The sequence below is a fragment of the Varroa jacobsoni genome, unplaced genomic scaffold (genome assembly GCF_002532875.2).
Source record: "Varroa jacobsoni isolate VJ856 unplaced genomic scaffold, vjacob_1.0 contig01280, whole genome shotgun sequence".
NCBI classification, from domain to species: domain Eukaryota; kingdom Metazoa; phylum Arthropoda; class Arachnida; order Mesostigmata; family Varroidae; genus Varroa; species Varroa jacobsoni.
Window position 1 is genome coordinate 33,772 of NW_019214611.1, and position 14,103 is coordinate 47,874.

Sequence of the window (14,103 nt, forward strand, 5' to 3'; positions counted from 1 at the left end):
TTGTAGTGTTCGGGCACTGGCTATTTCTCTCGTCAAATAGATCGAAATAACAGCAGTTTCCATCGTAATGAGGTACGAACGTTATGCGTGGGACATGAGGTGTTGGGTGCGAGATGGGGCCTACTGGGGATGAAAACCTTTACGCGCATTGTCCTTGAGACAGTGCACTATACCGTGTCATAGTGGCTTGTACGTCAACGTCTATTATAGACGATAACGCCGCCGCCGCTGTCGCTGCTATCGCTTGTCCTGCTCCTGTTACTACTGCTGTGACGTTGTCGGTCTCAACCCTCGCTGAAAATCCTCACTGTCCCTAGCCGGAAGCAGCTGCTTTGCTTGCCGGTCCTGTTGCCAGCGGGTCCGCTCATTGTCGTAGCGATAGTCAGTAAACCAGTGAGTTGCCAGTTGTTTTGTACACGTCACCGCTAATGGAGCCCTGTTGGACCGCCATTTGTCGCTAGAGGGCCATCGGTTTAATTTCGTTCAGTCATAATGTGGAATGTTGAGGTAGCGACACCACTTACTGTTGCGTATTGATTATATCGAGGGTTTACCATCGATAAATTTTTTTGATTTAGTTCAAGTTCGGGTACAGCCAAGAAAGGACAACCTATTTTGTAATTTGGATTGGCCTGGCCCAAAAACGACCTGAAACTTTCGCTCCTCTAGCCCGCAGCCTACTTATACCTGATATCTCAATTGCGACGATGCAGGACTATGCTGTATTAAACCCGATCGTGTTAGTCTTCTCTAGTAATCCGTTCGTCCCATGTATACCGCTGATTATTGTTCTGTCAAGTGCAACTTGCCATTCCTTGCATCCCCAAAGTATCCTCGAACGACACTATCGTCCCATCGCGTGCGCGCTACTGCTCTGCCGTGAAGACAGCACTATTACGAGGCGTTTCCTTCGCAACGCTGTTTTGACTCTTCTTGGCATTGGCCTTCCTCGTTGAGCGAAGAATACATGCTCCCTCCAACAGCCGCAGTCCCTCTTTTTCCGTTTGGCCGTCGCATCTACTTCATGGGCAACCTCTCGATTTGACGTGGTTTGGCTGCTACGATTCACTGCCATCGCGATTATTGCTACGTCGGCGGCTGCGATGACCACTTCTGTAGTGGTTCTTTTTGCTGGTTTGTTGTTGTTGTGCTTCTCCACTCGTCCGTCACTTGTTGTTGCTGTTGCTGCTGCTGCTGCTGCTGCTGTTGCTGTTGTTGTTCTTGTCGGTTACGTTTATTTTTCCCTTTCCGCCTTTAGTGGTGTCGCGAGGTAACAGCGGCAGCAACGTCGATGACAATCTACAATCTTCTTCCTCATCGCTGCTTGTGGCTCGCTCGTTCGGATTGGCTCGGTCGATTCGGTCGACCTGGCATCTCAGCCAGCCTTTTATATTCCAGTGTCATTGTTGTCCTCGGCAGCTAGTGCTCGACAGCAGAAAGGCCGAGTGAAGTCGGCAGTCGCACTTCTGCTATTGATGCTGCTGTTGGTTTTGCTGTCGGCTTCCTCTGCCTTTAGCTTCTGCTTTTTCTGCTTCTTGGCTCCTTCTGATGTAGCTGCTAACGTCGCCAGCGTCTGCTGTCGTTCGTAAGCAGCCCGGCCACTATTGCTCCTAGCTCGGACGGATACGTGAGCAACCAATGCGACCACGATTTGTCCGGCAGCTAGGGGCAGGCGCCGTGTGCGTCGTCAACGTTCCCTATGCTTTGATGCTACGGCAATATCCGACGGCCGAAGACGGCTGTGTCTTTACCTTATGCCCAGCTGTCTGTTCGTCTTTGAGGGCACGGTGTCGCCTGCCCTTTCTATTTATCCTTTCTTTTTTGTCGTCCCTCACTCGCGCATTCGATAGCTGGACGGCTCGTTACTTCGACTTCGGCGACAGGAACCATCAGCGCCATCATCTCCGCCTGCCGATCGACCTCAGCTTGTCCAAAGTACCGCGCACGATGGCACATTGCATTCATTTTGGCAACAGTGAAGAGAACTGGATAGAACGTCATTTGACGAGCGAGCCGCAACAAGCGCCTGATTAACTAATTTGTCATGTGTAGTTGTTATGTTATTAGACCTCATACAACCATCGCTTCTCCTTTTCTCACCATCTGAAGAAGACAAACTGCAGACCCGAGTCCGATCAACACTCAAGTTGGCTTCCAGTATGTTTTTACCCGAGATGTCAACGCTTTTCGACCTACAGCTCTCCTCATTCAGTGGATTTTCTGAAAGTGGAGCAACGTCTTCACCTTTAACGATATGAATTGCAAAGAAGAATGAAGATCTACAGTGATCTTTGAGTAGGGCTAGAGTGAGCAATCATACATCAATCGTCACTGTGAACGAACAGTTAAAGAGCTTTGGCTAAATAAAGTCAAACGCGCCTCGTGTTGCTAAGTCTTGTGCCGTTTGTTTCAACGGAAATATCGGCCCATCGGATCATATTGGTGTCAATAGCAACCAGAGCCATCGCAAGAAAGATGTTTTTTTACCGATATCGATAAAAATCTCTAAAACCGTCTACCTCTATTTCTAAAGCTCTTATCATCGTTTCCGATTGGACCAATCAAGGAAAACGTTTCCACCACGTTGAAGTATACGATCGATTTTCTCATATGTGGCACCGATCGAACCAATATTACGGCTGAATCGTCCTTTCATCCTTTCATCATTTCCTTCGTCAGGATCTCGAAATTGGTAAGACGTTGTCCTTGGAATAAAATCCTTCTCGTTATCTGTTGATAGCTAGGATCAGGACGTCTGTCTGACTGTCTGTATGAGGGTGTGTGTATGTGTGTGTGTGTGTGCTATATGAAGCAGACAACAGCGATCCTTGCATTGTATGTTGCACCCTTGACATTCAGTTTCGCAATCCCGTAACGCCTGCTCCTCCTCATGCTCCTGCTGCTGCTGTTATTGTTGTTGTTGTTATTGATCAGTTCATCAGTGCGGTGTTCCTATTGTTGCTAATAATTTTCGAATTATTGACAACAGTGAGATGGCAACTTGCGACTCGTTCTTAAGCAGCCGTTATGTTTATGTGCGTCAGTAGCGAATTGCAAAATATTCGGGCTGGATCTGGCTGGACTGATGTGCCCTTCTGAACTCGTCCTTGACATTAGAGTCTACTTTCGGCCGAATTCTAATGAACGTGCCTTAATCGAGACGACGTCAAATAAGTGTTATTGTTAAGTCTATGCACAGAGATCATAATGCCCAATATACGATAGGTTGAGTGTTGCACGATATCGTGCCAAAACACACAAATAAGCCAAGAAAAGATTCGAAGTGCTCTGGGATTGTATCTGCTTGCTTACACGCACATCGTTAATTTACGGCCGTTGGCGCGATGACGGATGTGAAGTAGCTCTGCTAAACACACAAATTTCGGTTGTTTTTCTGTTGAAGGAAGGAAGAAAAAAAGCTAAATTGAGTTAGCAGTAGAATTGTGCCCGATTGCAGATATGGCGGAACTAAATTTAGTGCTGTAAACAGGCAGGGACGAAAAACAAAATGTACTCCATCTGTTTACGAAGATAACCTTTCCATTGGCCTATGACTGCTTTATTTTTCGCGCGTATGCCTGCTTGAAGAGACAACAGTGCGCGAAACTTCTCATGCTTGTACCATGCGTTGTCGCAGTTCGATACTGCAGCAATTGTCCTATATTGTATCGTTACCGGACTTCATAATAGCCCGTATGATACAAAGCTATTGCTCTTAATGAAAGCCTTCACCCATTATCTAATAAATCCTATTAATGGTCTATCAGTAGGCACGTTGTTGTCTGGTCGACAAGCTGAGATATTTGTCATCTCGGCAATTTTCGGTAAATTCTCGTGTTCTGACAGGGTGAAATGCTATTTCTAGTGCGGCATAGATAGATATCATTCTACGTGATTGACATATCGCCTCTAAAATAAAAATAAAAAGTTTAGCCCCAGTGAAAGCCACGTGAGCCCTCTGTCATTGCTTGATTTCTCCTCTTATCTTTTTCACCATGGTACCCGGCCCCCTATCGTTTTTCCGTCGTTTACTGTATGAGCTTCGGCAAATGCGTTGTAGACGTGCGCTCAGTCATTAGTGAGCGTCAAATATCGAATTGAAGGGAAACGGACATTGTATGACTGCTACCGCAACTGTTACTACTGATGATGCTGGCTATGGTCGTGGCGACGATACGGCCGTGCGCGAGATCGCGTCCTGGGCAGAGAGACAGTGAAAAGTCGTCATAATCAATCGACATCCCTCCGCAATGCGACCACTATTACAGCCGCTGTCGTCTCCGCCAGGCTGCGCAAAGGGCCATGCGGATGTTTTTGTCTCTCTATGGCCGCCACCGTCGCGCTAGCAATGACAGTAGCTGATGTGACGACAGCATTCGCTAGTTAGCGTCGTCCCCGTCGTCTGTTGTCGACGGCACGATCAGTGGCGCTTTTGCCATTACCACATATCGCTGCCGCATATAAATTAGCGGTCAGCCACGCGCTGGCTCAGCAGCCACTCTGTCTAGGTGCGCCGACGCTGGCGGGGCCAATGGTGGCTCAAACTGTGACGCCGCCCGCGACGGCGGCCATCATCGCCACCACCGCCACCATATGTTAGACGATGATGCTGATGCTGTTGTTGGAGTCGTCTGTGAGAAACGCTGGCCGAGATACCGCAAGCGATCGGCCTAGGAAACGCTAAAACGAGCAATGGCAGCAGCGGTCTTCCAGCACAACTTCTGATAGAGGGCCGTACTGGTGGTACTAGCAACAACAAGAACACAGTACATCGTTATGATTCTAGCAATGGCAGGAAACAGGCCTAGCAGCAGGAGGGGCGAAACGACAGCCCCCAAAGGGCGACGAGGCCCAATAGGGGCACAGAAAAGATCAGTCGTAGCGGACACCTAGCGTGCGCAAACACTCGTTCGCTCGGCCGTGAGCAGCGGCAATAATGGCAGAGGGAGCAACAAATTGCTAGTTATTTTTCTGCATCACAAGCGACGGCTAAGTTTGCTAGTTCAGCCGACGACCGACTATCTAAACATTGCGACTGCCTGTATCGTTAGATGCGCTATTCGAGCCATAACCGTAATTCTAGGGAAAGATTATAGACCTGGTAAAGCCGCTCAATATTCCCACGCGATCATTCTTCCTAATCCACATGCAGTAGTTATTTGATTCAGTTGTACCATTTGCTTGGCACTCAGCGTTGCCTTTAATTCGTTTCATGTACCTTGACAGTATAATAACGGCCTGTTTACGAACCAAATTACGCCTATAGGAGTGCGAGATCGAATAACGTGGAATTTATTAAATGGCACGGGTAGACCTATCCTGTACAGAACACGAGAAGACAGTAGATGATTTAAGTTTTCGATTCTACTCTAATATGCGTAAGATTTGGATTCTAGTGATTCTGCCATGTTGTTCTTTATTACAGCCGACCTGGAAAAGAAATGCTGAAGGTTGTTAGCTAATGGAAGTTACGTCAACAGCTTCAATGGGGAGATTGACTGTGATAGAATTACGCCTCCACGCGCGGTAGGTAGGTGGCAATCAACCCTGCGGACCACCTCTTGCAGTTCCGTATTCAGTGAACCTGCACCGGTGCGAGGAATGACGGACTTCGGCGTCGAGAGCTTGCTTTGCTGGTTTAAGTTCCTTTGCACACTTCGCTGTTGTCTGACCCAATCCGAGAAACGCTGCCTGAATGCACACGCAGGGTCCTCACTGCCAGCGCCGCCTCCATTTTCAAATTACATATGAACTACGCAATGACGTATGGACCTGCTGGTACTTCAATTGTGGTCGTTGTCACCGTCGTCGTCGTCGTCGCCGTTGTTCAAGCCGCCAGCGGTGAATTGAGGACTACACCGGAGGGGTCTCTCACTCACGCATAACGACAACAACAGGCAACCAAGCAAGAAAACTAGCAAAAGACGGTGGTTCATAGCCATCGCGACGGCGACGGTCAACCAATCGACTCAGCGTCTAGTAGCACAGCACATTGAACGCTATAGAGTAGTTGTTGACGCCGGCGACAGCAACAGTAAAGTTAGTAGCAACGACAGCGGCAGACAGTGATGTTGCTGCTTAGTATATTGAATGCGCTGCTACAAAAGTCCAGAGCGAAACGCAGCAGCAGTAGCGGCCAGTAAGGGAGAGGCGGGTGGCCGTAGAGGCAGAATGACGGTCCGTTACGGATGACGAGTTCAGACCGCGCCACGACCGTTGCTACTACAACTACGATGGACTGCTGCTGCACTGGAGGTAGAGGGCCGCGTCTGTGCTACTGTCATCATCATCGCCAGCAGCAGGCAAACTTAGGCAAAGATAGAACGTTGAAGCTGAACAGAACTAAGAGCTAAGCTGCAGAAGCAACAGCAACACGCCACAGCGTCAATTGCCGTCGATGGTGCTGCCACCACCGTAACAACATCACGGGCCACCGGCCTCCAGCGGCGACTCATGCCAGAGTAGTCGTCACTGCAACAGAATTAGCCACCCGAGTCGGTACTGCTGCGGGCGACGGCGAACGACGTCTCCTAACGTTAATCGGGCCTTGCTGGACGTCGAATGTCCGGACTGACTGACTGACGTCCGTCGTAGTTCTGCTACCGGTTGTGGCCGATCGGATTGATTACTGCTGAACTAGGCAAAAATCTGTTTGTTAGGCAGATAGATAGGTGACTGCTTGCTATTGTAGCTATTGCCAAGTCCTCGATTAGTACTAATGAACGACGGCACAGGGTCGCCAGTTAAAGTTTATCGGAGTTAAAGTTATCGGTATTGAAATGCAGAGACATCTATTTGTTCAACCTATTAACTCCATAAGGTGGTGATTGGCCTGCCGCGTCCTGCCTACTTCTTCTAATCGCCGAATGTTTCCCAACGCGAACCGTGGTTCACCTATGCAAATCATGATTATTTTCATCCCATTTCTTTTTCCCTACAGAATAACGGTTATGATCTCCCGTAGAGATTTACCCTTAATTTCTTGCATCTGCCGATCATGGCTGTAATATGAATGATACAATCAATTCCAGCTGACTTGAACCTGAGTATTGCCTCAGGGCAATTCCCTCTCAATTACAATACGATTATTGAGCGCACACGTATATGCCTTCCCTCTCGATTTCTGCTTGCTCGCATCGGATGCGTTGGACAGCGAATTATACCGGCATCGTCCACCAGACGTACAATTTGTTTCAGTTCTTATCAACGGTATAGCGATGATGTGCAGAATAGTGATGGTGCTCCTACTACAACTACTGTTCGATAATACCGAAGAAAAACACAAAACAAACAGTGACTGAAAGAGTTGGCGAAATTTGGCCCCGTTGGATTCTTCTATTGTGACATTCGCCGCCACCCGCTCAAGTCAATCCGCCGAAATCACAAGTAAGTGCAACTTTCAAGTTTAGCCCAGATCCCTCAGCGATAGGACTTTTCCTACGGCGTCTCTGCCATGCGTTAACCATCATACGTACATCACTGTTTTTTCATGTAACGTTATTATAACACTATTCTGCCAAATCCTATAGAAAAATAGGGCAATCCTTAGTTTACTTCTTTTACAAGCGTAACACAAGCAGCCTACTGCAAGTGTTCCTCTGCTTGTGGAAGAGTGATCAGAGATAAATCCGTATGATAGCACTGTTCGATGTTGACAATACACTTTGGCCATGGCCTACGCGCGATTTACGTATCGACCGATAAGACACACAGGTTCACTAAATGAACGCACATGGGAACCGTATCAGCCCTGTAACACTGACGGAATTTTATTTGCACCTTTTCCTGTTCCCCCGCAGTCTGTGCACGATTGCTTACATGCATCGATGACGAATTCGTATGTAACAGAAAGCCATAGAAAGGATTTCTTTGTGACAAATCATTCATTCTCAGGTTGTCCTGAACTGTCCCTTTCCCACTTGTGAATTACCCACATGCGTTGCATCCTGGTGCGTAGGGCAATTGATAAAAATTAATATTGGTTGAGCCGACCGACCGACCGACGGATGAATAACGGCAAAGCTACCACCGCTAACTGACTCACTGTCTACAATGGTCTGACACACTAGCTGGTTTGCCGTACTTTCTCTCTCTGTCTCTGTGTACATATTGCTCCCTCCCTCCCTCCCTCTCTCTCTCTATCTCGCTCGCTCTCTTTCTTTTGTTTTACTTTTCCGTCTGGCAGTTGCGTCTTCGGCTACTACTCGAGTGCAATAGTGTATTATGGGACCGTTGTCCGACGATGACGAGTGTGTGAAGAAGGACAAGAGGCCTGAGATAGTGAAATAGTACGTAGCTGGACGTAAGAAATCGCCGTACACGCCATTCCTCGTGGAAGAGGTAACTTTAGATCGTACAGTTTCCTCGGTGAAGAGGTAACTTTAGTTGAAGTGGTCCTGAAACTGCCCAAAGCTTGCAGAAGAATAGGGTTCGATTTTTCCTTCCTAGTGAGCACTAGATAGCTATTAGAGATCTTATGAATTAAATTCTGTGAGTACATTTGCGTTGATTTTGTTCTATAACACCTGTTAACCAGAAAGAACTTTACATCGATCGCGCTGCATGTGCATGTCCCCTTCATTTAGTATGATCGAGCACAATTTTGAGGCACGCTATACGGTAAACGTACGTATTAGTATTTTTTCAATAGGCATATATATGAGGCGATTATTTACTCTGCATAGGGGATAAACACGTTACGTGCGCTGCGGTGTAGTTCTTCAGCTTGTATTTTGATTTTGTTCGACATGATCTCCCTGACAGGCGCCCAACTCTTGTCGGTTATCTCGTTCGTCCGATCTTCAATCAGTCTCTTTTTCTGTTGAGTTTTCACAACGCGCATTGTTTACTTTTTTTGTTTCTTTTTTGAGAACGTGTCATACCCTGATGTTCTGTCATCTTTTGGGCCTTATCTGTTCGGGTGTTAAGACCAAGAAACGGTTCATTGTTCGAAATCGTGCGGTGCTCATCTACCGATTGACCGACAAAATCGAATGACTCAAGCCAGGTCACAAAGCGTTACGCATATTCAGCGTATCATCGAACTCGCTTGCCCTCGGCTGTGTTTGTCGGCCGCGACCGTTTTTGACGTCAGTTTGGAGGCATCTTTCGGAATCTGCTTACTGCACGGCATCGGGTTTGAACGCCAGGAAACTCCATGATGCTGACGGGAGGCACCGGTAGCTGCAGGCGAAACATTTTTTTTTCGTTACAATGTTTGCTACAATGCTACCTGCCGTCTCTGATCTGTTTTTTTTTTTGGCAAAACGGCTTTCGTCAGTTCTCACAACAACGACGACCGCAGCGCTTGGCTTAGTCCTCACCTTCGTCTTTGGCAAAATTCAAATTAACGTGTGCACTTGTTATTCAGCTGCTGTTGTGGCGTAGAACGAACACGTAACGTGAATATGGTCTCCGGCGCTGGTGCTCCTGACGCTCGCCGTCACGGCACTGGTTGTATCAGCAGTTGTCACACGTGGGCTTTTCGTTCCGAGTTGATGTCTGGCGTTTTCTTTCAACAAAGTTAGATTAAAACAGGCCGAAATGATCATATCGATGGGAGTATGATCGGAAGGAAAACGACGATCTTTCGGAAAAACCGAAAGCTATCCCGGTTCGAAGTAAATCGAACTGAACGAAAAGAGTGAAAACGAGGCAGAAGGGCTGAACTGGTCGGGCCAGGGGAAGACAGGAATATTGAAGTAGTGAAAAATCACATATTGCGGTTATTGCTCTGCCGCAGTTCCCTAAGGTCGGGGTAGTTTTCAGGTCGCGGGTGAAATCGAAAAAGAGATAGATAGATGGACGGATGCTTGCTTGCTTTCTCACCCTTGCCGTCTCGGCCTGTCTTTCTGACTGCTTTTTCTTTTTGTTGGTAAAGACGCTGAGACGACCTGAGAGGTCGAGTGTCGACAGCCAAGCGTCGATTTTCTCTCGACGGCAACACCTGATTGAAATTAGTCAATTCCGATCCGATGCCAAAACCATGAGAGTTTTGTAGCTTGTCGAGCGCAATACGAGCCGAATCTTGAAAGAAGTGAATTGCCATTGCCCCCGCTGATGCCGCCGTTGTGACCAGTGTTCTGAAGACGTTGAAGACAAGCCTTCGCAGATAGGTTACAGAATTCAAACCATTGTAGACGATTCAGTTGACACAACCGTACGGGCTTTCGTCACCAGAGATAGGCAGAGATCAGCAAGAACCGACGATTTTACGTAGTCGCGCATATAGAAGCACCGTTTCGAGTTAGTGACGGACGTCTTCTGCTCGCTTTGCCTCCTTGCGGCGGCGGCGGCTGCTGCTGCTGCTGCGGCCGGCAACAGCAATCGAGTCGTTAAAGTAACGACAAAAGGCGACAATACGAAATTGCTTCGTCGTTTGTTCGATTTGTGACAATGGCAATTGTCGAAGTCGTATAAATAGCGCGTCGCGATAACACGTAACATCTGCTGTGTTCGTTCCGAGCTGCTCATAGAATCAAAGACGGCCTTTGATCTACAAAAACATCATTTTCGATAACGAATGCGCGGTCAGTTCCTGCACGCACACATCGGGGGAGATGACGCCCCCGGTGACTGGCTGCGATGCCATACCGGTGTCCGCTGGATGCAACGGAACAAATAAGCGCGGGTCCACCGCAGCCGTCGCCGCTTCCGTCACAGCTGTTGGAATTGACTGTGTGATGCCGCGACGAAGATAGCGCGAACGTGGCGGCACCACGTTCGGCAACCTGACTGTCTTCATGTTCACGAAGAGTGCACGCCTCTATTGATGCTAAACATTGGAAAGTCTGCAGCTTGTCATTGAAACGAGAACTCATTTTAGTGAGGCAAAATCTATAGTTACTATTGCATCGACGGAATAGGAGCTGCAGCACGAGTTCTAGGAATAACCATTATATAGGTGCAAATTTAACGGTATTCATATTTAGGCATATCGTGACTAACCCTTCTAAGAATATCCTTGGGTAATGAAACCTAAATAATACGATCGTAGACGTAGCAGGAATGCCCTACAAAATGCGATTTTATTATGTGGGTTCGGGGACAGCTTCATTGCAGTTACGTCCTAGTTAAATTAACTGATTAATTTTGCTTCATCGCACTTTGCTGTTTAAGATCGTTGCGATACAACGAGGTAGGCCTACAGCACGATATAATCGACGACCTAGTCTGTTAGGTTCTACTACCACCACTACGAACAACCATCTCTGCGTTCGTCATATGTCGCTAATTGTCTCTACTGCTGCTGTCGATGGCGTTGGCGTTCGAATCGTGCTCGTGTACCTCATCGTCGACGCACGCGGCGTTTGGGGTTCGACCACGTCCGATTATATCGGAAGTGGCGGAGGTGCGCCGGCTATGGTTATCGCGTAACAAGACAGTAACTCGCATAACGTAACGAAATTACCGTGCCACAACGAGGGTCTTATGGCGACGTCTCTAGAGTAGGATGCATGTTTCAGGGGCGAAGCTTGATGGGAAGAGAAAAAACAACCAAAGGTAGCAATGCTTTGGCCCCCATACTTCCGTTTACAACTGGCGCGTCTAGCTCATACCTAGCCAGCAGCAATGAAGGCACAGATGAACGTCCGGGCTAGGATTTAGGCCGCTGGTAGCTCGGAGTAGGACAATACCGATTCAAACCCCAATACTACGTGTACTACACGTCATACTCGACGTGTAGCACCTGTCTGCTTCATTTGGTTAATGTGTGAAATTTAGGTGATGACTACATCGATGGGAGGAGTTGTCGCTGCTGGCGGTGTTCGAACCCGCCGACCACGTTTTCTGGCCGCCTGACTTAATTCGAAATTGGAGTTACGTTTTGCGTCTGTCCAGTCGGCGTTGCAGTTGCATTGTGTCACCAACTACAACTTAATGGAGCGCGTAGACGGCACTCATAACTTACTGAAATTCAATAGTTTATTTGGGTGTCATTGTTGATTGTGGTAAGAAGTTCGATTGGTGTATTATTTGTGCTACGGCCAGTTCTTCGACAACAATCCGCGATCTAAAGTACACGCAAGCCTAAGAAGATAACCATAGTTCAGTGTTTTAATTAATCATTCAATCCAATTAAATAACTACAATCCAATTTATCATCGACTACTCGCTTTGCTATACTTGTTTTTTTACCTGACTTGTTTCCTCCCTCTCAGTTCCACCTTTACCTTGCTTACGATATTATCTAAGCGAGAAATTATCCAGAATTCAACTTACGCTCATACAAGTACCGTATAATAGCCAAATAATAATAAATAGAAGATTTATTTACATACGGGACGCACTTAAGGGAAACCGGTAACATCTGATTATCTTCAACGAATACTACAGCCACTGCTTATTATTACAGAGACTACTAGTTAGTACTGCTATGCAGATATGAGGAAAAAATAACAAGTACACACAAGCAAGAGAGAAGAACTGATATGCGGAAATAGTGTAATAGTCTGGCACTTCGCTATATATCGCCGTTAAAGTTGTAGCTAGATTCGTTCATCGCACATGGTGAAAGTCAGGGTAGACGCCAGTGCTGTAAACGAATTTATTTCGAGTTTTGGCTCATTATACTAACATGCAGAAAGTCCATATGTAGGCGCCTACGACAACTTTAGTAGTGTTCTCTGCTCTTGACGTACCGTTGCTTACACGACTGTGGCGCTGACCCCCGTTAGCTTCTCTATCGAGTCCATTTAGCGCAAACACGGACCCCATTCATAATTGTGTTATATGGTTCTAGAATTATCTAGTGTGCCCATCTTAACGCGCATATATATATATATATATATATATATATATATATATATATATATATATATATAGTCTATTGACAGTATATGATGTCCACGTAATATTTCTGTTTCATAATGAAATATTCAGCAACAATTGCAGATGACGGAGAATCTATAAAACTGGCTCGGCCTTTTGGGAGTCGACCGGCCAGCACAATGCTGCTTATGAGCCTTTCGAGAAACGAGCCTATTGCGAAGGCATGGTGAGTCGGTGTGACCCGGAGCTAAGGGCGACACATGCTAAATGTTAGTAGAAGAGAATAGGCAATACTTGGCTGTAGTTAATCGCTTCTTCGTTGTCGTCGCGCGCTGCGGTCGGCCAGGCCAAACAAGCCGGCCACGTTAAACCCGGCCAAATGGTCGCTACGCACAGCGATAGAATCACATTGGATCCTATTGGCTTGCGGAAATCGTTAGATGGGGGACCTACGATCAGCGAGCGGAGCAAGCAGGTAGGCTTGCAGTCTGATAGGACAGAAGGCGGGCTCGGAGGGTCGCGGCGATGGCAAACGCACGCGATTGCTAGACGCGCTCACTCGGATGGACCAGCTGCTTGTAACGTACGCCGCAGGCAACCCGTAGAAGGCTGCTCTCCGATCGACTATTCAATCGCCTGGTCGGCAGCCGCCACTCGGGCGACGTCGAGACGCATAACTGTGTGCCACGCAATGCATATGTGTGTGATTCTAACTATTGGCTTCTGTATGTATATGGATGGCTGTGTGTAAACAGGACGTTTCGAAAGTCGGGGCCAATCAAGGTTCAGGGGGTGATAGTGTTTAGTGAGGCGTTTTCTTGCCAATCAAACGGTATAGTGGCTATATTCATTTTAATAACAGACATTTTGAAATTGGAAAGACCGACCTACCATATGTCAGTTTGGGAGATACGTACTTGCAAGAGAAATACCGTGTTAACCAACAAGTGAAGATAGAAGTTGTTTCTTTCGATAAGTTCAATAATGAGTGATTTTAAATACTTTTGCTTAAGTTCTTAGCTGTAAGATGAAATTACTTTAAAAGCTTCAACTATGGTCGGGTCTTTATGAGTATCTAAGTAAAGTTAACGTTCTGCTCACATAAAGTTAGTGAAATATTGAAAGAGGCTCCAGTCGTAGAGGGTATTGTTCTCGGACTAAATCGAGGAACTCAATATTCGAACTAGGCTTTCTGTTGATATCACAACAAGTGCTTGAAATAGCGAACGTTAATTATAGCACAGACTTGATAGTAAAAAAAGAAGTTTTAGAGAGTATCAGGTATTTCCAGCGGATGAAGACGATTTCAGTGGAAGCGATTGTTTTAACACA

General features: G+C 46.9%; 1 long non-coding RNA gene across 1 annotated transcript in view; it reads left to right on the plus strand.

Moving 5' to 3' along the window:
- The first annotated feature begins 5,350 nt into the window (after positions 1–5,350).
- LOC111271940 (uncharacterized) overlaps positions 5,351–14,103 on the plus strand; it is a 48,741-nt gene continuing 39,988 nt past the window's right edge. The window contains exon 1 of the long non-coding RNA XR_015315536.1: positions 5,351–7,386. This is a non-coding gene — a long non-coding RNA (uncharacterized LOC111271940). The remainder of the gene's footprint in view (positions 7,387–14,103) is intronic.